The sequence below is a fragment of the Bos taurus genome, chromosome 21, assembly GCF_002263795.3.
Source record: "Bos taurus isolate L1 Dominette 01449 registration number 42190680 breed Hereford chromosome 21, ARS-UCD2.0, whole genome shotgun sequence".
Lineage (NCBI taxonomy): Eukaryota > Metazoa > Chordata > Mammalia > Artiodactyla > Bovidae > Bos > Bos taurus.
In genome coordinates this window covers 46,609,004-46,631,889 of record NC_037348.1, presented here as the reverse complement: position 1 = coordinate 46,631,889, position 22,886 = coordinate 46,609,004, and positions in this window count along the sequence as shown.

Sequence of the window (22,886 nt, the reverse complement as noted above, 5' to 3'; positions counted from 1 at the left end):
GCCATGCCTCACAGATTGTAACCAGAACCACCCCACCTTTGCCCACCACCTGCAAGCGGCTCTGCCATCATCCTTCAGCCTCATTCTCTCACACTTTATACCGGGATGTAGTTCACTATTACATGGAGAGGCAATGGAAGTTGGGTAGGTCACCTTAGGGAAAGATGGCAGTAGAAATGTATTGTAAGTTCATTCAGATCGATGGTATCCACTTCAGGACAAAATATCAGGTAGAAAGAATAATAGCATGGAAGAGGATGTAGGGGTGTGGTGTGGGTCTGTATTTTCTAGGGACCCTCAGAAAATGTTTGCTCTTGGTTCTTTTTCATTCGGTGTTGTTCCCAGTGTTTATCAACACTTCGCTTCCTCCTCTTTCATTCAGTACATAGTTTGGTAAGTTTGCATTTGCCCCTTGTTTCAAGCCAGGGTGACAGAACAATGTTTTGTCTATGGGTTCCATTTTTCCAATGCACTCTTTGCTGCTGTCTTTTCTTCCTCCCAATTACTGATCTTAGATCAAGATATCCAGCATTTTGTCATATGCTTAGTAATGTTCTGCACATCTTGAGGTTACCTGGGTAAGGAGGTCATTGGGTTCTTATCTGACCCATGGCTAATCAGTCTGTGACTGATGGGCTGCTTCTTATAGACTGCCCAAATCCTGGAGATATGTTGCCTGCACAATAAAGCCATGTGAGAGGCGACATCACTGCAAAACTTTACCACTATGGAAACAGGAAATACCACTTATATTAGATCAGGGGAAAAAGAACCTAGCATCAAAAATTTAGGCTTGGATTCACTAAGTCCATATGTCCTAATCCTAATTTAGGTACTATCTGGGCAGTGTTGATAGCAGGCTAAACACTGCAATAGCTCAGTGAGATGCAGAGTCCAGTCATACAATAAAATACTATTGATTTTATGTCTCTCAATAAAACATTAAGCAGTCCAGTATTTTATTGAGACTTCTAAATGTGGAAATCTAATTTTAAATCTTACCCATTAAATGTCTCTACACTAGTGTTTTGGATGATCTAATGAGTGGCACCATTTATAGGCCATAAGGTTATAATCTGAATTTTTGAACTGTAAAGAAAGTACCAGTATGCTGACTAACTAATGAGCTTTTTAATGATGGGAAATAGATAAAGCTTAAAATGCGGAATGCTTATCAAGGACCTCAGACAATAGCAAAGTGGAGCAATTTAGAAGTACTTACCAGTGCTACTGCTGTGACAGTGAGAAGTGAACTATTTTCTTTCATTTTAAAGCACTGCTTTTCATACATGGGAGTAATTTCTATATTTTCTTAACTAAAATTAAATGTCCTGATATAATCCCCTTTTCAATAGAGTTCAAAATACAAATAACCTATTGATGACACTTGTGATCAAGTGAAAGAAAATGCCTTTAAAAGCAGGGAAATATCTGAGTATCAGCATGGGATGATGGCTGAGACTTCACTCAGGGAAGGTCTTCCTTGGAGCAGCTTTCAACACAGGCGTGCTGCCTGGCGAGGCTGGCGGGCCCTGGGTGGGCTGACCCAGCATCACCACCACAGGTGACTTACAGCAAGTGTGCACTTCCACAGAGAGTGTCTGAGGTTTGCCTGTGACTGCCTTTGCCCGTGTATTCCGCAGCATAAAAGGAATTAATATAATAACACGTTCTTTTGTGGAGGCTCTATCTCAGGACTCCAGAACATGGCACCCGGACATCTCTGGGATATGGGACCAGCCTAGGAAAGGTGAACCATTTCAGAGCACCTGGGTCCACAGGCTGCTCTTGGAGTCTGAATGTGCACCCTCCTCGATTTAAAAACTCCAAGTCCAGGGACTCCCTGGTGGTCCAGTGGCTAAGACTCCTGGTTCCCAAGGCAGGGGAACCGGTTCGATCCCTGGTCAGGGAACTAGATTCCACCTGCCACGTTAGGCAACTAAGACCCAGTGCAGCCAAATAAATAAATAAATCCCCAAAAATCATAATGAGATGGATCCACCAATTAAAAAGAAAGTCTAAATTTCCATGCTGCTGTTTAGTCACTAAGTCTTTTACAACTCCATGGACTGTAGCCCGCCAGGCTCCTCTGTCCATGGAATTCTCCAGGCAAGAATACTGGAGTGGGTGGTCTGCCTTTCCTTCTCCAGGGCATCTTCCCAACCCAGGAATGGAACCTGTGTCTCCTGTATTGCAGGTGGATCCTTGACCACTGAGTCACAGGGGAAGCCCCCAGAATTCCCATGACCAGAGAGTAAAGGAAAGTCTGGGTTATGCTGTCCTGATGGGACTCTGTGTGTTGTTGCTGCCATTGCTGTTGTTAATAAGAAACTAGACTGAGCCTGTCTTTTCCTTCTCAGGAAGTGCGATTTCTAGCTGGCTCATTTAATTACTCTCTATTGGACAATGGAAAGGCCCCCAGAGAGTGGGGCTTTCATGGTATTTGACACATGACACAAACCTGCTGGCCCAGACAGTGTCAATCCTCTATAGGAAACAGGAGAAGTGGAAGGAGCAGTGAGATTGCAAATCCCAGGGTATTAATTGCTAGAGGTGGTGGGGTCTGGTGGCAAGCATGAGGTCTTTGGTGTGTCAGCCCTGAGTTTGAATCCCAGATCTACAGCTGCCTACAAGTTGCTTGACCTCCAAGAGCCGTGGTTCCTTTATGTCTTATGAGCATGAAGACCAAGCCCAAGCCATGTTGGTTTTGTTTGTTGATTTCAAAAGATAAGACAGGAAGATGTCACTGAGTAAGGTCCTGCCAGAAGCCACCTGGCACTGGATTCTCAGCCAGGATAACTCTGCACTGCCTCCTGTCTCATCTCACTCCTCCTCCTCACTTCCTAACTTCCTCTATTAGCTTTTTTTTTTTTTCCCCCAATTATCTTTTGGCCATGCCATGGGACTTGCAGGATCTTAATTCTCTGACCAGGGCTTGAAAGTGTCCAGTCCTAACCACTGAACTGCCAGAGAATTTCCTCCTTCTCTTTATTCCCCTTTCAATCCTGAAAATCCTCTTTGATTTGAAAACAAATCACCCAAAACTTGCCACTGTTTATTTTAAGATTATTTGACCAGTAAAATGAAAGTTCTCTCCCATCATTCAATTATAATCTACACTTGGATTTACTTGCCTTGTTGTTATTCAGTCACTAACTCGTGTCTGACTCTTTGTGACCCCATGAATTACAGCACTGCAGGCTTCCTTGTCCTTCCCTATCTCCTGGAGTTTGCTCAAACTCATGTCCATTGAGTCGATGATGCCATCTAGCCATCTCATCCTTTGTCACCCCCTTCTCCTTTTCCTCTCAGTCTTTCCCAGCATTGATGACCAAAGTATTGGAGCTTCAGCATCAGTCCTTCTAATGAATATTCAGGGTTGATTTCCTTTACGACTGACTGGTTGGATCTCCTTGCAGTCCAATGGACTCTCGAGAGTCTTCTCCAGCACCACAGTTCAAAAGCATCAATTCTTCAGCGCTCAGCTTTCTTTATGGTCCAACTCTCACATCCATACACGACTACTGGAGAAACCATAGCTTTGACTATATAAAACTTTGTTGGCAAAGTGATGTCTCTGTTTTTAAATATGCTGGTCTAGGTTTGTCATAGCTTTTCTTCCAAGGAGCAAGCATCTTTTAATTTCATGGCTGCAGTCACCATCCACAGTAATTTTGGAGCCCAAGAAAATAAAATCTGTCACTGTTTACATTTTTCCTTACTTGCCTTAGGCAAAACCTTAATTCAGGATTCCCAGCTAGAACACAGAACAATCAGCTACATCTGAATTTCAGATAAGAAATAAATTTGCAGTCTAAGTGTGTTCTGCATAATATTGGTATTTTTATTTGCTAAATCTGTCAACCCTAGTTAACTCAATGTGCGCTAAGTTCTCCATGATAATATCTTGACTTTGTTACTTTCACATCTTACCAATCCCCAGATTGTATTTCTCAAACTGTATCTTATAAATTTGCGTGTCTATAATTAGACTCGTATAATGCAGAGAGGCACGGTTTGCGTGTTTATTCTGCTTTGCTTTTTGCCGGCTCTTCTCTTTCCATGTGTCTCTGCTGTATGGCCTAGACATGAGTTTTGTAGGAGGGGGGTACAGGGGTGGAGCCAAAATCAAGGAAGACATGGAGGGCATCTGTACTCCATGAAATTCCATGAAGTTATACATGTGGTGGGGTCAGATCCTAGCACCACAAATTGGGCCCATTTCTCCTCTTTTTCCTGTCCCCACAGCTACAAGGGCAGGCTGCTGGGCACCTAATGGAGCATTAAAAGAGGCCATTCCTGCAGGAGGCAGGGCTCCTGTGGGTTTGTGTATAGAATACAGGAATCCGTTAATTTGGATGAGAAAAAATGAATCTTTATTTTTATTACCCCTTTCAATTATAGATACAAGCAACAAAAATAATGACTATCAGTACCTGTGATTGTGTTACCAATGGAAATCACAGGATTTTAAAAATAACACACTAAATTATTATCGATATTCAAAACTTCAGTATTCATTATGACTAAAAAATTATAGGAGTTGCTACTTTTGTGCATAGACCTTATTATTAATATTTAAAGCAGTAAGTTCATTAACATTAAATCATCATAGAATTGCTTGTATACAAATTTGCTTTTTAAGTCTTTTGATAACTTTATTTCAGTATAATAGATTTTCTTTGTAATCCTGAGTGTTTTATTTTATTCATGTAAAAGCATTCTGAGAAGAGATCCACAGGTTTCATCAGTTTGCCAGAGGATTCTATGGCACACACAAAAGAAAAAGTTATGAATTTGGACTAAAGGAAGATCTGAGCTCATGTAGATATAATTTACTTTCCCAAATCAATGGTCTCCAGAGCAAGATAGGCAGAACTCTCCTCACTTTGTCTTCTCAATGCCTGCTTCCAACTGAAGACGGACTTGTTATGAATTCCAAGTTGCTTTTAATATTCCTCTTAACCTGAATTTTGGTTGGTTAGAATTGTTTCAAGGAAGTGTGATTTCTGGAGGAGAAGTGTGAAGTCTTGAGGAACACCCAGGAGAGTATAAATGGTAAAAGAAAAAGAGTTAAGACCAGAGCCCAAGTTTGCCTTCACTTCTTGGCTCCATTTTCAAACCCTTTGTGGTTAGGATCACTGTAAAAGCCAATAGGGCACAAAAACTATATTACATAAAAGTGTTGTTGTTTAGTCATGTCCCACGGACTGTAGCCCACCAGTCTCCTCTGTCCATGGGATTCTCCAGGCAAGAATACTGGAGTGGGTTGCCATTTCCTTCTTCAACATAAAAATACTAAGTGTATAAGTATGTTGGGTCAGATAGCAAAATTGTGTTTATTTGATATGTTAGATGCAATCCCTGGGCATTAGCTCCTGTGAATTCTGCTCCCCTCTCCCACCTTGTTGGTGAGCTTGGGAGCTCAGGAAAAGATGGGCTCTGGCTTAGGAAGGAGGTAACCAGTGCAGAGAAAAGGGAACTTTTTACTGCGCACACTCCTTTGTTATTTGTGAGCTTCCAAGGGCTCTGGGAAGGTTGTGAGGAGGCAAGGGGCCTAAAGATGGGGGATTGCATGCTGGAAAACAGGTGCCTTGCTGGGTGGGAAGTGGGGGTGTCTGATCCGGGCTTGGAGGGGCTGTGGTGGTGGGGCCGGGCAGAGGGGGGACTCGAATGAATGAATGCCTGAGGGTTGAACTGGGAGAATAAAGCCATGAAGGAACCGGTCTCATTAAAGAATCCATTTCCCATTTTCAGCAGTTTGCTACATTAACAAGCTGAGCCGTGAAAGGATTAGATCCGCTAAGTGAGAGCCTGCTCTGTGCACCATTGCTAAACACATTTCAGAAAGCAGTGGATTTGCCTTAAATGAGTATCTGCTGGAGGAGCAAAGCCCTAGGAAAACAAAGGGGCGCGCCAGGGTAAGCTAATAATTCCCGCTGTGCTTTAAGGGCAATGAAATGACTGCAGCCCTGAGAACTTTTTCTCCCTCCCCTGCAGTTGGTATAAACATAAGAGCCATTTTGATGATCATATCGACACCTCGGCAGCAAGTGCTTTCCAGGTGCCAACAAAATGTCACTCTGCAAAGGGTTAAATGAACCCAAAGGCCTCAGCCTCAAATATTCTCCTCCTGCGCCCATTTAGTGAGCCCACCTATTAGAGAAAACAATGGGCATAGATTCATATCCTGTCTCCAAATAATCGAATGATACAAGAACAAATCTACCACCAGCTGCTTCGTCCCCTGCTCTGCTTTGACTGGGAGGGGAAAGCCAAGTTGCCAGCCGGGTCTAGCCTGACTCAGGCCCTAACTTGTGAGTCCTGCTATTCTAACCCTTTCTCTTGATCTGCTTTTCAGCCTGTCTCGGAGCACACAGCTCAGAGCAGCAGGGAAGTCGCTTAGCAAAGGGCCACCCACTTGCCTATTATTCCTCTCTCGCCTGTGACATGACACAAGAACAAAGTAGACATTAACCGCTACATTAAACCCAGAAAGAAAGTAATCAGTAACCTGTTATTCCCTTAATAAAGGGAAACACATGCAGTGTGAAATCCAGAAGACTAATCAATAGCCGCAGACAATGCAATGTGCCAAACAAATTGCAAATCAATTAGAATCCTTGTTTTCTTTGAAATGGTTCACTATATCTAAAGCAATTACTCCTTCATTAGACCTAATTTAACAGCATGACTGCCCTGGCTACAACTGGCAGCGTCTGGCTATCAAATGGAAGAATGGCAGCTTATTTCTGTCTGTCTAGCACCAATCAAAAAAAAAAAAAAAATTTGAATTCCTTTATATGAGAGAAACTTTTAATGAATGGGTGGATATTTGTCTTAATCAAAATATCAGTACCCAAATGACGATACCTCCCTCCAAGGAAAATTAAAAGAGAAAAGAACCACAAGAATTACTGAATAAGAATCTGTGATTAAAAAATGTTTTTCTTCTTATTCTACTAAGCCTCATGTAAAGACGACATTTAAGTAGGTAAAGTCTTTTTAGCTTTTCAACCTAACACATCTCTTGATACCAGTTTGAGGACATTTGAGCAGAGAAGCCTCCTGAAACCTTCCAGAATTCAGAATACTCTTGTAAAATGATCGCTCAAAAAAGTTCTAGTTCACTTTATTTGTAAAGCTATTTAAAAAACAGCTTTATTGTGATATGATTTACATACAATAAAATTCACCCACTTAAAATGTACATTTGATGAATTCTGACACATGTGTACAGTCATATAACCACCGCCTCAATCAAGATATACAATATTTCTATCACTCCGATAAGTTCCCATGTCTCCTTTAGCAGAAGGTTCCTGCCCTTCATCCCTGGCACCAGGCAACGTAGGTCTGCTTTCTGTCAGCCCATTTCATTTTTAGGAATAGGTTCCCATCCTGTGGAGGATATGGGACTAGAAAAATAACGGAAATAAGGTTTTTCTGCTGTTACAGGGGGAAATGATTTTATATGACTGGAACAGCAAGTAACAATCTCTCAGAACTGAAGAATAAGATGACAAATTTGGGAAAGTAGATATGCTTAAGGAGATCAAACCATTTCAGAAGCCAAGGTAAAAATTCCTAAATGAACTGAAAAAATCTTAATAGTCCCAACTCCCATTATTAAATCATTAAACCTCAGAGGCTGATCACAGCTCCAAGAATTATCTTTTAATTTTGTTTCTGAATTATTTTCCAGCTATAAAATCAATCCATTTTGATTAAATGAAATCCCAGTCTTACAGAATTACAAAAAGTAGGAAGGAAGGTCCTTGTGTTTCCATTCTTCCTAATAATTTTCAAAAGGCTGTTCTTTATAGCATTGTGGTAATAGCAAAACTTGGAAGCTGTGGGAGTTTGAGCATTAAATTAAGTCACACATGTTCCTGCTTCCCTTCATCCTTCCTTTGCTTCCCTCATAACAGCTTTCACTACCGCCTCCCCTCCTCCTAACCCTTCCTCTTCACCTCACATCAAATGGCTTTTCATTCTCTGCATCCTTTGCCTTTCTTCTTTTATTTTTTTTTTCTTCAAAGTTCAGGCAGGAAAATTCTTGCCCTGAGAGCACCCATGTCTTTTGCAAGCCACCCAACCCATTTCCCATCTCCAGCTCCTCAAAAGAAAATAGTCTGTCAAAACCTTCACATTCTGAACGTCAATTTGTGCTACCCCACAGCACACCCCATCTTGCCCCCTTTAACCTTTCACTATTAACACTGTCACTCAGTCAGATTATTTTTTGTTTCTATTGGGTAGACTAACACTTATAATTTACCCTAGTCAATCAATCAATTAATCAACGAGCATTCACTGAAGGCCCGCTTCCCAGCAAAACCCGATTGCCTGGTTCTGAGAGTGGATGGATTTGTAAGTCTCCTGAGAAAGCATTTGTGATGGTGGGGGATGGGTTGAGGAAGTTATGAAGTTGAATCACCGTCTAAAGGTGACTTCTTTGGCGCGCAGGCTAAGCAAAAGCTGAGGCGAAAGTAAGCAAGAAAGAGGACATTTCTCCTTTTCAACTCTCTGCACAGGGCTTAGAGTGGAAAAGGCTTTGTCATGGACACTGCAGCCACTCCAGCCCCAGGGCTTGGCTGAAAATGGAGTGGCCTCAGGGAGGAAGATGCTATAACTATCTGAAGAGTATTTTTAATTATTTAGATTAAATCTTCCTTAAGCCAGGGCTGTTCATGCTCTCCAAATTTGCAACTCTTCACGTGTAGCACCACCACCCTAACTGCAACCCCCAACCCCACCCAACCTTCCCAGCCGTCCCACCCCCTGCCCAAGTTGTGCCAAAGCTTCGAGACAATTGTCAGCTGACCAGTAGATGAACACTTAGGCCAGGCACATGGGGTTTCAGTTGGTGGTAGTTAAGGAAGAGAGAAGGCTTGGTCTCTGACCAACAAGTTTGTGTGTGCGTGCTGAGTTGCTTCAGTCATATCCAATTCTTTGTGACCCTGTGGACTGTAGCCCATGAGGCTCCTCTGTCCATGGGATTCTCCAGGCAAGAATACTGGAGTGGGTTGCCATGCTCACCTCCAGGGGATTTTCCGACCCAGGGATCAAACCCGAGTCTCTTAAGTCTCCTGAGTTGGCAGGTGGTTTCTTTACTACTAGCGCCACCTGGGAAGCCCAACAAGATGGTGACCACCACATAATTAGATACTGAATACATCAATGTGAGCTCTTCTAAGGAGAGAAATGGCAACTTTTAGCCTTTGTGAGGCAGAGAGACAAGGATCTTTTGGGTTTTCAGTTTCCTAAGACGGAGAAGGCAATGGCAACCCACCCCAGTACTCTTGCCTGGAAAATCCCATGGACGAAGGAGCCTGGTAGGCTGCAGTCCATGAGGTCGCTAAGAGTCGGACACGACTGAGCGACTTCACTTTCACTTCTCACTTTCATGCATGGGAGAAGGAAATGGCAACCCACTCCAGTGTTCTTGCCTGGAGAATCCCAGGGACGGGTGAGCCTGGTGGGCTGCCGTCTATGGGGTCACACAGAGTCAGACACAACTGAAGCGACTTAGCAGCAGCAGCAGCAGCAGCAAGACAGATAAAAATAGATTATAAAAGTTCCCAATAGAGAGTCTTCACAGAAAAGCTTTCACTCATAATTTTTTATCCTGCCGTATTCACTGGTTAAGTCACTGCTGGCAATTTGTGAATTGATAACAGTTATTTAAACGCTTTTTTGCAAACCAGTGTCCAACCAACCTGATGGCTCTGTTTCATAGGCTTTACATCATTCCTGCCCATGGCATGGAGACTGATTCTTGCCAGGGCACAGATAAAAGCCATAACGGAACGGTGACAGAACAAATGAAGCCCGTCCTTCAAAGCAAGTACGGCTCTTTGTTTGTTCTGCTATAGAAAAAGTGAATAGACGGGTCTTTTGCAAACTTTCAGGGTACCAACTTTTTATCTCCTTCTCCCACTCTGGGGAATAATCATTTCATTGAATCTTTTTCCTTGAATCTCTTATTGACCATTAATAGGAGAATTTTATCCACCATGGATGAATGTTAAATAATAGTTTTTTTATATATATATGTATAAATGCGAACCTCCTCTTTACCCGCCTCTGGTGACTCGGCGTCTTGCACCAGCATGGTATCATTCAGCTTCAGTTGCTATAGCATTTTCAAGAACCTCTCTGTTCTTGTCATAAATTATCTTTAAGTGAAAAAAGCTCAAAGGAGGTCTGCAGCAAACTGTATCAAATAATGAATTTGTAAGCGGTGGAAGAAAACACTTATCTTACTCATGCTCTTCTCCCATCGATTGTTCAGTGACCCTTCTTTGGGATACTGATGAGCATAACCCTGAAAAATGTTTGTGTTGTCTTTCTTTAACTGGCAGCCTGCGGGCTGCATGATCTAATAAATATTGGCAGGGCCAAATGAAATAATATAGAAGAGCTTCTCTTCTTTAAAGTCCACAGACCAAGAGACTCTTGTCACTTGTTAATATCTCCATCAAACACTGAAGTGTTAACATATGTGATACGACCACGCAATCAAGTAAGGACCGATTTGTTGACTAATTAAACCAACACAACAAGCTCTTTAGCACCTACAAGTGACAAGTTTAGAGCAGGCAAGTGGAAACTCTCAATTGAGTCCCCTTTTATGAGACTATCATGCCAAATTCAATTCTGACTGAGTAGTATTTGAATGTACTTGACTTCCACCATGTGCTGACATGCTTACAATAATTCATCATGGGTGACAATAGGCCAATATTAGAGATTTATGATATATACAAAACAGTTACAAATGAAATATAGCCCTAACATGGGTCTGCTTTCCTTACCCACTGCCTATTGATATTATAATTAATGGTCAATTACTTAGGGAAAAGAAAATGGAAAATAGTCATTACTGGTTGCAGTCATCATCAGATTTTTTTGGGGGGAGGGGGTGAATTCTGGAGGTAAATGAAACCATTTTCACAGTGATTGCTTCAAAATAATAAATGGACATGGATGCTTGCTGTTCTTGGCTCATTTTAGCAAAGAGAATGAGCTGATAATACAATTTTAAAGAAACCTGAGTGTAAATGAAGCCTGAGAAACAGAAAAGCATCCCAAGGTGTATTTTTGTGCAAGTAGCTAACACATACATGTTACATCTGTATACATATATGCACCTCCCCCCACCTACCACCCAGAGGCTTTATATTCAGTTTTCTTGCTTGTAAATTGAAGCAGTCCCACTAAGTTATTTCTAATATCATTCTGAGCCCCAAAATTTCTTGGCCTCTGATTGATCTGTCTGTATTCAGTTTAGAGAAAGGAGAGGCAGCACACTTCCTGTTGGTTTTGGCCTTCTTCCTCTCTCCGTCCTCTGTATGCTCACTTTTTTGACCTTTATGTACATGTATCCAGATTTTCTGTACCCAGCCCCAGACTTCTGACTGACCCTGTCCTTGCCACCTGGACAATTCCACTTGTGGATAATCGAGACTTGAATGTATCTATAACATATACACCTACAGATATGAATCATGTATTCCAACCCCTTTTTGCCTATAGACATATTAGTACACAAGTCACAGTAGTAGTAGGCCCCCTAGGGCTGTTGAATTAACAGGGAAAACCAACTTGGGACCAATTACAGGTGCTAAAACAGCCCAGGTTCTATGCATCCCAGAGCTGCAGATCAGTAACCTGTATCCCAGATGTTAAACGTCTTCTTGTGTCCCAAATGCCTGACTGGGAACAAGAATCAGCATCTGGTAAGATACCAAATAGGTTCTCATCAAACTTTGAAGTTAACCTCCAAATCGTAAGTGGCCACATCTTGCCCATCAAAATGGCTGTCTGATAATTCCCTCATCTTGTGATGAAATGACTGATACTGTGCCACCTCCTGTCTCCCATCCCCCTTGAAGGCACAATCTTATTTTCCCCTTAATCTCTGGATTTTGTTCATTTTGAGTAGACAGTATAGTCACATAACTCAAAAATAAATATTAAATAAAAGTGTATTCCTTGAAAAGACTTGATCATCGCTTCATCTCTGTCCACCTTGTTCCCCATCTTCCTTTTTGATCAATTCTTTGATTAGTTTCTTTAGAAAAGTATAAGCAAATATATATCTAATTTTGTTTTTTCCTCCCTTTTTTAACCAAAATGAAGGCTAAGAAGTCCCACAGCCCACCGTCTGAAAGCTGTAGAAGCAAAAATGCTGGTGGTATAACTCAGTTGAAGGCTAAAGACCTGAGAAGCAGGGTGCTGCTGTTACAAGTCCTAGTCTGAAAGCCTCAGAACCAGGAGCACGGATGTGTAACACCTGAGAGCAGGAAAAGACAGTTGTTCCAGCTCACTAAAGGAGAGAGAATTTGTCTTTCCATTCTACTTGGGTTCCCAATGGATTGGATGATGCCTACCTGCATTGGTAAGAGAGATCTTTACTTAAACACCTTCACAGATACACTCAGAACTAGTGTTTTACCAATAATCTGGGCATTTCTTAGCCCAGGCAGGCTGACACATACAATTTGCTATCAAAGAGATACTGTAACTTCTTGATGCCTGTATTCCCAAACTGGGATACATTTACCACCGGTCTTCAAGGACATATACATAAAGATATTTATTTTAATGGCTATAAATTTATTTTGTATCAGAAAAATTAATGATCAATATATTAAACATGAATATTGTTTCTTAGGATGAGTCTTAGATATGAAGCAGTAACTAATTTGGTTTAAAGTCCTTTTAAAGAGAACCATAAAGTAAATAATGAACAAACAATGTGTAGATATGGCCAGAAATATGGTATACAAAAGTTCAAGATTTGGGAAATGTTGCTCCATACAATATACGTATTTCTAAAAAGTACAACGTGTTTTCAAATTAAATTGCTTTAAAACTTTTAGAAAAAGTCACCAATTTAAAAAAAACCTAAAAGAAGTCTTTTCATAACTTGAATCATCACCATAGTATAATCATTCTTTACTGTAAAGATCTCAAAATTTCATGTTTTGGTTTCAAGTTGCTTTAAGAGAAAGACATATGTATTCAAGTTGAGAACCCTGATACAGTATTGGAGAGATAGTTAATGAGTTTCTGTATGTAAACATGGGAAGCACATGGCAATTCCTTTTTCAAAAACTATGCACATTTAAAAATAGTGTATGCAGTTGGGAGAACTTTGGGTTTATAGGTTGATGAGATATTTCAAAGAAAATTTTAGCATGTTTGAAAATATGGTGATTCTCTTTAGTAAATACAGAAATCAAAAAGTTCAGCATAAGAACAGAGTACTAGATTTTTTTATATGTACAGACACGTACACTTTGATTTTTGCTTTCAGTTACAAATTACTGGGAGTAGAAATCTTTATGCTAAAAAAACTGAGAGCTTAGATTTTTTTAAAAATCCATTAATTTTAGTTTCTTTCAAGGTCCAGAGGATTTTTTACAGACTGCTTTAGAGATCAGATGGTCTCTAAAGAAATCAATCCAATTTCAATCGAAGAGCTATGTTGTGTTGGGATTTTTCATATAATCCAACTGCTAAATGATATCAGGGCTACTTTGATTTAAAAGAAGAAATACAGATAACTCACTGTTGTCAAGACTTCTACATTCTGATGAGATCAGCTGACCAAAATCCTTCCCTAAAGAGAAGGAATGCATTTCCATGATCAAGGGGAATCAACATTAATGAAATAACATCTGTATTGATATATTGATAGAATTTTATTTATTTGATAATATCAAACATATTGCTAATGCTCTAAGTAAAAGCCACAAGAGTGAGGATGAAGCATATGAAACATTTCTGCATTGTTCCTGAAACGCAGCTGAGCTCCTCAGGCCTACAGGTACTTCTTCAGCCTGTTGCCCAGAGGACCTCATGACTATACTCTCCAGATTTAGCAGATGGGAAGAGAATAGGATTGTGAATAAGGAGGGCCATCAGTAAGTCTAAATCTAAGAATGTGCTTCTATTGCAAAGGGAAAGGGAAGTAAATTTTTACTTTATTTTTATTGAAGTACAATTGATTTACAATACTGTGTTAGTTTCAGGTATACAGTGAAGTGATTCAGTTATGCATATAAATATATGTAATTATATTCTTTTCTATTATGGGTTGTTCCAAGATACTGACTATAGTTTTCGGTGCTATACAGTAAATCCTTGCTGTTTATCTATTTTGTATAAGGTAGTGTGTATCTGTTAATCCCATACTTTCAATTCATCCCTCCCTACCTTCCCCTTTGCTGCTAAGTCACTTCAGTTGTTTCCAACTCTGTGCGACCCCAGAGACAGCAGCCCACCAGGCTCCCCTGGGCCTGGGATTCTCCAGGCAAGAACACTGGAGTGGGTTGCCATTTCCTTCTCCAATGCATGAAAGTGAAAAGTGAAAGTGAAGTCGCTCAGTTGTGTCCGACTCTTAGCGACCTCATGGACTGCAGCCTACCAGGCTCCTTCGTCCATGGGATTTTCCAGGCAAGAGTACTGGAGTGGGGTGCCATTGCCTTCTCCAACCTTCCCCTTTAGTAACTGTGTATTTGTTTTCCAAGTCTGTGAGTTTGTTTCTGTTTTGTAAATAAGTTCATTTGGCTCAGCGGGTAGAGAACCCACCTGCTGCAGGAGACAGGAGATGTGGGTTCAGTCCTTCAGTTGGAAAGATTCTCTGGAGGAGGAAAATGGCAACCCACTCAGTATTCTTGCCTGAAAAAAGTCTCATGGACAGAGGAGCCTGGCAGGCTACAGTGCAAAGGGCTCAAAGAGTCAGACGTGACTAAGTGACTAAGCACAAGTACTATTTTTTAGATTCCACTTATAAGTGATATAATACTTGTCTTTCTTTGTCTGATTTACTTCACTTAGTATGATAATCTCTAGGTCTACCCATGTTGCTGCAAATGGCATTACTTCATTATTTTTTATGGCTGAGTAATATTCCATTGTGTATATGTACTGCGTCTTTATCCATTACTCTGCTGATGGACACTTAGGTTGCTTCCATGGCTTGGCTGTTGTAAATAGTGCTGCTATGAATATTAGTGTGCACGTAACTTTCCTTTTTTTCAACTTTTTATTTTATATTGGAGTATAGTTGATTAACAATGTTGTGATAGTTTCAGATGTACAGCACAGTGATTCAGTTATACATATCCATGTATCCATTCTATTTCAAATTCTTTTCCCATTTGGGTTGTTATTAATCCACAGTATTGACCTTCCCTGTGTTATATAGCAGGTCTTTGTTAGTTACCCATTTTATTTTTTTAAGTTAAAAAATGTATTTATTTTTGGCTGTGCTGGGTCTTTGTTGCTGTGTGCGGGCTTTCTGTAGTGGTGGTAAGCAGGGAGCGGGGACTACACTTTAGTTGCGGTGGGCAGTCTTCTCACTGTGGTGGCTTCTCTTGTAGCCCATGGGCTCTAGGGTGTATGGACTTCAGTAGTTGAGGCACATGGACTCAGGAGTTGCAGCTCACAGGCTCTGGAACGTGGGCTCAGTAGTGTGTGGCACATGGGTTTAGTTGCCCCACGGCATGTAGAATCTTCTCGGACCAGGGATTGAACAAGTGTCCCGTGTATTAGCAGGCAGATTCTTAACCACTGGACCACCAGCAAAATCTGGTTATCCCTTTTAAATATAGAAGTGCGTACATGTCAATCCCACACTCCTTAACAATCCATTTCCCCCTGGTAACCATACATTTGTTCTTTAAGTTTGAGTCTGTATCTGTTTCATAAATAAGTTCATTTGTATAATTTCTTTTTAGATTTGGCAATGTAAGTGATATCATATGATGCTTCTCTTTCTCTGGCTAACTTCACTCAGTATGGCAGTCTCTGGGTCCATCCGTGTTGCAAACAGCATTACTTCATTATTTTTAATGGCTGGGTAATATTCCACTGAGAAATCATGAGAAACGCTGGGCTGGAAGAAGCACAAGCTGGAATCAAGATTTCCGGGAGAAATATCAATAATCTCAGATATGCAAATGACACCACCCTTATGGCAGAAATTGAAGAGGAACTAAAAAGCCTCTTGATGGAAGTGAAAGAGGAGAGTGAAAAAGTTGGCTTAAAACTCAACATTCAGAAAACGAAGATCATGGCATCTGGTCCCATCACTTCATGGGAAATAGATGGGGAAACAGTGGAAACAGTGTCAGACTTTATTTTTTTGGGCTCCAAAATCACTGCAGATGGTGATTGCAGCCATGAAATTAAAAGACGCTTACTCCTTAGAAGGAAAGTTATGACCAACCTAGATAGCATATTCAAAAGCAGAGACATTACTTTGCCAACAAAGGTCCATCTAGTCAAGGCTATGGTTTTTCCAGTGGTCATGTATGGATGTGAGAGTTGGACTGTGAAGAAAGCTGAGCGCCAAAGAATTGATGCTTTTGAACTGTGGCGTTGAAGAAGACTCTTGAGAGTCCCTTGAACTGCAAAGAGATCCAACAAGTCCATTCTAAAGGAGATCAGTCCTGGATGTTCTTTGGAAGGAATGATGCTAAAGCTGAAACTCCAATACTTTGGCCACCTCACGCGAAGAGTTGACTCATTGGAAAAGACCCTGAAGCTGGGAGGGATTGCAGGCAGGAGGAGAAGGGGACGACAGAGGATGAGATGGCTGGATGGCATCACCAACTCAATGGATATGAGTTTGGGTGAACTCCGGGAGTTGGTGATGGACAGGGAGGCCTCGCATGCTGTGATTCATGGGGTCGCAAAGAGTCAGACATGACTGAGCGACTGAATTGAACTGAATATTCCACTGAGGGGCTTCCCTGGTGGCTCAATGGTAAAGAATCCACCTGCCAGTGCAGGAGATACAGGTTTGATCCCTGGGTCAGGAAGATCCCCTGGAGAAGGAAATGGCAAGCCACTCCAGTATTTTTGCCAGGAAAATCTCATGGTCAGAGGAGGCTGACAGGATACAGTCTGTGGGGTTGCAAAAGAGTTGGATATGACTTAGCGACTAAACAACAATGACAAATATCCCATTGTATACATGTACCACGTCTTCTTTAGCCATTCCTCTGTCAATGGACATTTAGGTTGCTTCCATGTCTTAGCTATTGTAAAACAGTGCTGCAGTGAATATTGGAGTGCCTGCATCCTTTTGGTCCATGTTTTATTCTGGATATATACCTGAGAGTGGGACTGCTGGGTCATATTGTAACTCTTTTTAAGTTTTTAAAAATCATACTGTTTTCCACAGTGGCTGTAACAGTTTATATTCCTACCAATAGTGTAGGACTGTTCCTTTTCTCCACACCCTCTACAGCATCTATTACTTTTAAATGATGGCTACTCTGACCCATGTTACATGGTACTGCATTGTAGTTTTGATTTGCATTTCTCTAATAATTAGTGTGCTGCAGTTCATGGGGTTGCAAAGAGTCAGACATGACTTAGTGACTGAACAACAACAAAAATTAGCAATGTTGAGCATTTTCATGTGCCTCCTGGACATCTGGATGTCTTCTTTGGAGAAATGTCTGTTTAAATCTTCTGCCCTTTTGATTGGATTGTTTGGTTTTTTATTGTTGAGTTGTATGAGCTGTTTGTATATTTTGGAAATTAATCCCTTGTCGGTTTCATCATTTGCAAATATCTTCTCCCAGTCTGTAAGTTATCTTTTTGTTTTGTTGGTAGTTTCCTTTGCTGTGCAAAAGCTTGTAAGTTTGATTAGGTTCTACTTTTTATTTTTGCTTTTATTTCTATTGCCTTGGGAGATTGACCTAAGAAAACATTGGTATGATTTATGTCAGAGAATATTTTACCTATGATCTCTCTAGGAGTTTTATGGTGCCATGTCTTATATTTAAGTCTTAAAGCCATTTCCAGTTTATTTTGGTATATGGTGTGGAGTGTTCTAACTTCACTGATTTACATTCAGCTGTCCAGCTTTCCCAACACCATTTGCTGAAGTGACTGTCTTTTCTCCATTATATATTCTTGCCTCCTTTGTCAGAGATTAATTGAGCATATGTGGGTGGATTTATCTCTGTGGAATTTATTTATATGTCTGATTTTGTGTCAGTGCTGCTGGTGCTGCTGCTAAGTCACTGCAGTCGTGTCCGACTCTGTGGGACCCCGTAGACGGCAGCCCACCAGGCTCCCCTGTCCCTGGGATTCTCCAGGCAAGGACACTGGAGTGGGTTGCCATTTCCCTCTCCAATGCATGAAAGTGAAAAGTGAAAGTGAAGTCACTCAGTCGTGTCAGTACTACACTGTTTTAATTACTGTAGTTTTGTAAAATTGTATGAAGCCTGAGAGGGTTATACCTCCAGCTTTGTTCTTTTTCCTCAGGATTTCTTTGGCGATTTTAGGTCTTTTATGGTCATATAACTTTCAGGATTATGTGCTCTAATTCTGTAAAAAAAAGTTATGGATAATTTGATAGAGATTGCATCAAGTCTGTAGATTGCTTTGGGTAGTATGGCCATTTTAACTTTAATTCTTCCAATTCAAAAGCATGGGATGTAAGTGAATTCTTGTTATTAAAAGTCCTCCCAAATAAAAGTTTTGAAGGGTTCTAATCTAGATGCAGCTGAATATTTTTATTGATACTTTGTTACACTGGTTTATAAGATATAAGATCAGAAGGAAAAGATTTCTATTTCCCAAGTTGCTCATTTATAATTTCCATTAACAATTCTTTTTCTCCTTCATCACTGTCAGCCCTTCCTTACCCACTCTAATGTTTTGAATTAGTGGCTTTGAAAAAGACACTTTGTAGAAGGCTTTTAATAATGGCCATGATTTGTAATTTTGAAAATGTTTAGATCAGGTTACAAATTAGATTTCTTGGAACCCCAGTCCTTGATGTTTGTTAATTGGTGTTCCAAATGACCAAAAGACATCCCTCAAACCCCAAACAGAAAGAATAGTTCAAGGAAACTCTTGGAAGGATCTCAGGCTGCCTTTTGTGAAAACCCATCTTGTCTGATGAGCCAAAATTAGGATGTCAGGTCTAAAAAGTAACTTTGCCGTAGTTATGTATCCTTTGATTCTGTGTCAAGCAGTAAAAGTCATACAAACAACACATACTAATTATATAAAATATAAAATGTAGATGTACTTTAAGAATATAGACCTTATCTTTCACCACACTGAAATAACCTAATAGATTTTTTTTCTTTGTTCTTCCTATTTTTGGATAAGCACATATGTGTATATATACATACACACATATATTTTAAAAAGTAATCATGTCATGTCTGTGGTTTTACAATTTAAATTTGTTCACTTGGTAAATGGTTTACAATATCATTTTAATGGCTATATAATATTCCATCTACAGATGTTCCGTAATGTATCAACTAATCTCTGATTGTCGAATGTTTATGACCCTTGTAAGTTTCATTTGCTTGAAAAATAATTCCAGATTAATGACTCTAAGAAATAGGTTATAGAAAAGTTCAAAATTCAAAATTGGGAAAATTTTCTTCTCCCTCATTTTTTGCCCTGTGATGCCAAAACCGTATGTCAACTAAAAAAATCAAAATATAGGATATTATTGTTTATAACTTGTGCCAAATCCAGGTCCAAAAAGAGTTACAAGACCTAGGTCTTTCATTATTACTTTTAAACTAAAAGCAATTCATCTTCATCCTGCCTATGTACCAAACAGCATTTTGTAAGTGTTAGCATAATTTGCACTTCAATATTGTTTCATCAGTAATCAGCGGTTATAAGGGTTGCACAGTAATATTATAAGATTAATAATTTACAGTGTGAAAAAGCAATGAAGTTAAGAAAGTATAGTTAAGTCTTGTTTGTTCATAGATATCTCGTAATTGTGGTGGCCACACCATCCCTGTCTTTGTGAAATGGTCTCTGTGCAGAGACTGCCTGGCCTCTAGGTTTGATAAAGAGCCAAGTATCCCAACCACATCCCAGAAATGCTGATGATGCCAGTGACAGTCAAGCCAAGTTGCCTATTAATATGATCTAACCAAGATTATCAGAGAAGGCAATGGCACCCCACTGCAGTACTCTTGCCTGGAAAATCCCATGGATGGAGGAGCCTGGTAGGCTGCAGTCCGTGGGGTCACTAAGAGTTGGACACGACTGAGTGACTTAACTTTCACTTTTCCTTTCATGCATTGGAGAAGGAAATGACAACCCATTCCATTGTTCTTGCCTGGAGAATCCCAGGGATGGGGGAGCCTGGTGGGCTGTTGTCTATGGGGTCGCACAGAATCGGACACGACTGAAGTGACTTAGCAGCAGCAGCAACCAAGATTATCTATCCTCAGGAAGAGGGTAATTCTAAGCAAAAGCAAAGAAACTTAATGTTTTAGTTTAACTTTCTGGAACAGTGAATATGGTTCACAGATTGAAACTAGTCCCCCTTTCCCGTCCTCTTTTACTTCTGCTATGGATGGTAAGAAATTCTGGGTTCCAGTTTGGAAGAACTCACTGCTACCCCAGCCCACTGTTGGGCATTCTAGATCTTTCACAAACTGGCTCCAAACTATCTTCTGGGCTATTTCTCACTTTTCTCCCTTCTCCTCCTGACCCTTTAGTCTATTCAAAACTCAGCAGTTAGAGTGAGCCTCTTCTAGTCTGTAAGTAAAGTGATATCACTCCTCTGCTCAACTGTCCCCAATCCCAGTGGACCCTCCTTTGACTCAGAGTAAAAGTCAGAGGCCTTCAAAGCTCTCTCCAAGGGCCAGCTCCCCATGATCACTTTGAGCTCACCTACTCCATGCCCTCAACCCTGCTCATCCCACTTTAGCCACGTGGGACCCCTTTCTTCTGCTTCCTGAGTTTCCTCCTCCTGCCACTTCAGGGTTTTTATGCTTATTTCCTCTGTTTGAATGTTCTTCCCACACACACATGTGGCTTGTTCCCTCTGGTCTTTACATAAATATCATCTTTTCAGTGCAGCCTTGTCTGGCAACCTATAATAGATTAAAAATATGGCCAAGATGGTGGTACATCACGATATTGTGGCACCACCATGATGTGGTACAAGCCTAGAGGAAGGCTTCAGACATGGCTGGATCCAGGGGCCCAAAGGACATCTGTGAAACTGTCACTCTCCCTCTGTTTCTTGGACACTCTATCCAGATATTATCCACGGATTAATACCTCCAGAGAACAGAGTCTCTCCTGACAACAGCTCCAGACAACTCCTGGCATTGTGTCCAGTGACCATTCCTGAACTGATTGCTGGACAAGGGGCACAGTTACCCTCCTTCTGGCCAGGCTCACATTGTGGGTCTTTCCCCTTTGGATAGAGCTGGGAGCAGGGTCAACCCATCATCATATGGGATGGGTTCCCCTGGGAAAGGAGAGATCTTTTGCCAGGACAGCAAAGAACCATGTCCACTTACATTCTATTAGTAGCACTGTGTATCTAACGGTGGACAAACCCTCCCCGGTAGTAGAAAAGACACGGACGCTATTGATTTCTTTTCTTCCCCTTATGAAGAAGGACCAGTAACAAAGGAGGAGACATTTCATGTTGGATGGAGCAGCAGACAGAATGAATGCCAAGTTTTTGATTGTCTTGCTTAGTTCCAACTGGTTTTCTACATGGCAGCTTTAGAATTTAGAGATGGGAGTGAGAGGAGTCCATAGTGTGGACTAATTCATGCTAAATAAACCTCCACAGCAACACCCACAACCTGAAATACAAGTGTTTCAGAAAACCCTGCCTTGAGGAGAGAGTTGAAGGGGGTGGGGAGAAGAGACTACATTTTATAGGGGAAAAAAAATAACCATGTTTAACAAAGATTTTGAGAACGAGGTAAAATGAGAGTATACAATGTCCATTATAGGGCAGAACTAAGATGAGAGAAAGGAATCAATATGCCTCAACAATACCTAAGAGATGTTTTTCATCTGAGAAATGATCTTAGGACCACTTTTGCTATTTTGAAATCCAGCCCAAGCACTTGTGAGATGACCTTTTATATATTGCATTTTGAGAGAACTATATATAGTTGGATACAATATCTTGACCTAAAGGGGAAAAATGAAGTAGAGAGAAAAATGGTGTTTCTGGGTATTCAACCAGAAAGCAGTACATGGCAGAAGAGAGAGTGCAGAGGCTGTACACTTGGCCCAGTAGAGCGTGCTGGCTGAAATGTCATTATCTGAAGGATTCTAGACATCTGCATTATTTTGCATGAGACTCCATCAGCAAGTGACTTAAGAGAGCGGGGAGGAAAAGCATTGTTTTTTCCTTTTCTTAAAAGCATCTTGTCCCAATTCTTGGCTTCACCTGCTTTGGGGTTGGGGGGCGGGCAGTGATGGGAGGAGGTGCTCCTGAGGAGAAAAGGTCACTGATTTCCAAAAGGTTAGAGATGCTTTTTTTTTTTCTTCCAAAGAATACCATTTCAGCTTGATATTATTTTAGTATTTACCACTCTGTATTGTCTTAGACCTCATCTTGGCAAAGGGCTCCTAAACAACTGCCACTTTTAGCATTGCTGCCAAAAGGCGCCTTTTCACAATAAAGCATGCTGTGCTTTGGCAGGAAATCAATAAAGTGAAAATCTGTTCTCATCATCCATACATTTACCATCACAATCAACAATCAAAGGCAAGACCTGGGTTCTTTATCCACAGGCTCCAGCCTCCCAATTTTCTGCTATGAAAGGCAGCATAAATTAGAACCCTCGGTTCCTGTTAGCTGGGCTTAATGGGTATGATTTATGAACCATTAAATGAGGTTATGTAAATTGATCCTCAGCAGAATGCTAGCGCCCAGGTGACAGGTGCAGTGCGCTCGTCCACAAGGGTTCTGCACAAATCAGATTTCAGTGACATTCAGTTTGAGGAAAGAGAAATATGTTGTCAACAAGGAAGTGATTTAAATAGTGCCCTGGGTTTGTCAGCAATTATGCCTTTCTCCTTAATTGCTGAAAACTATATAAATT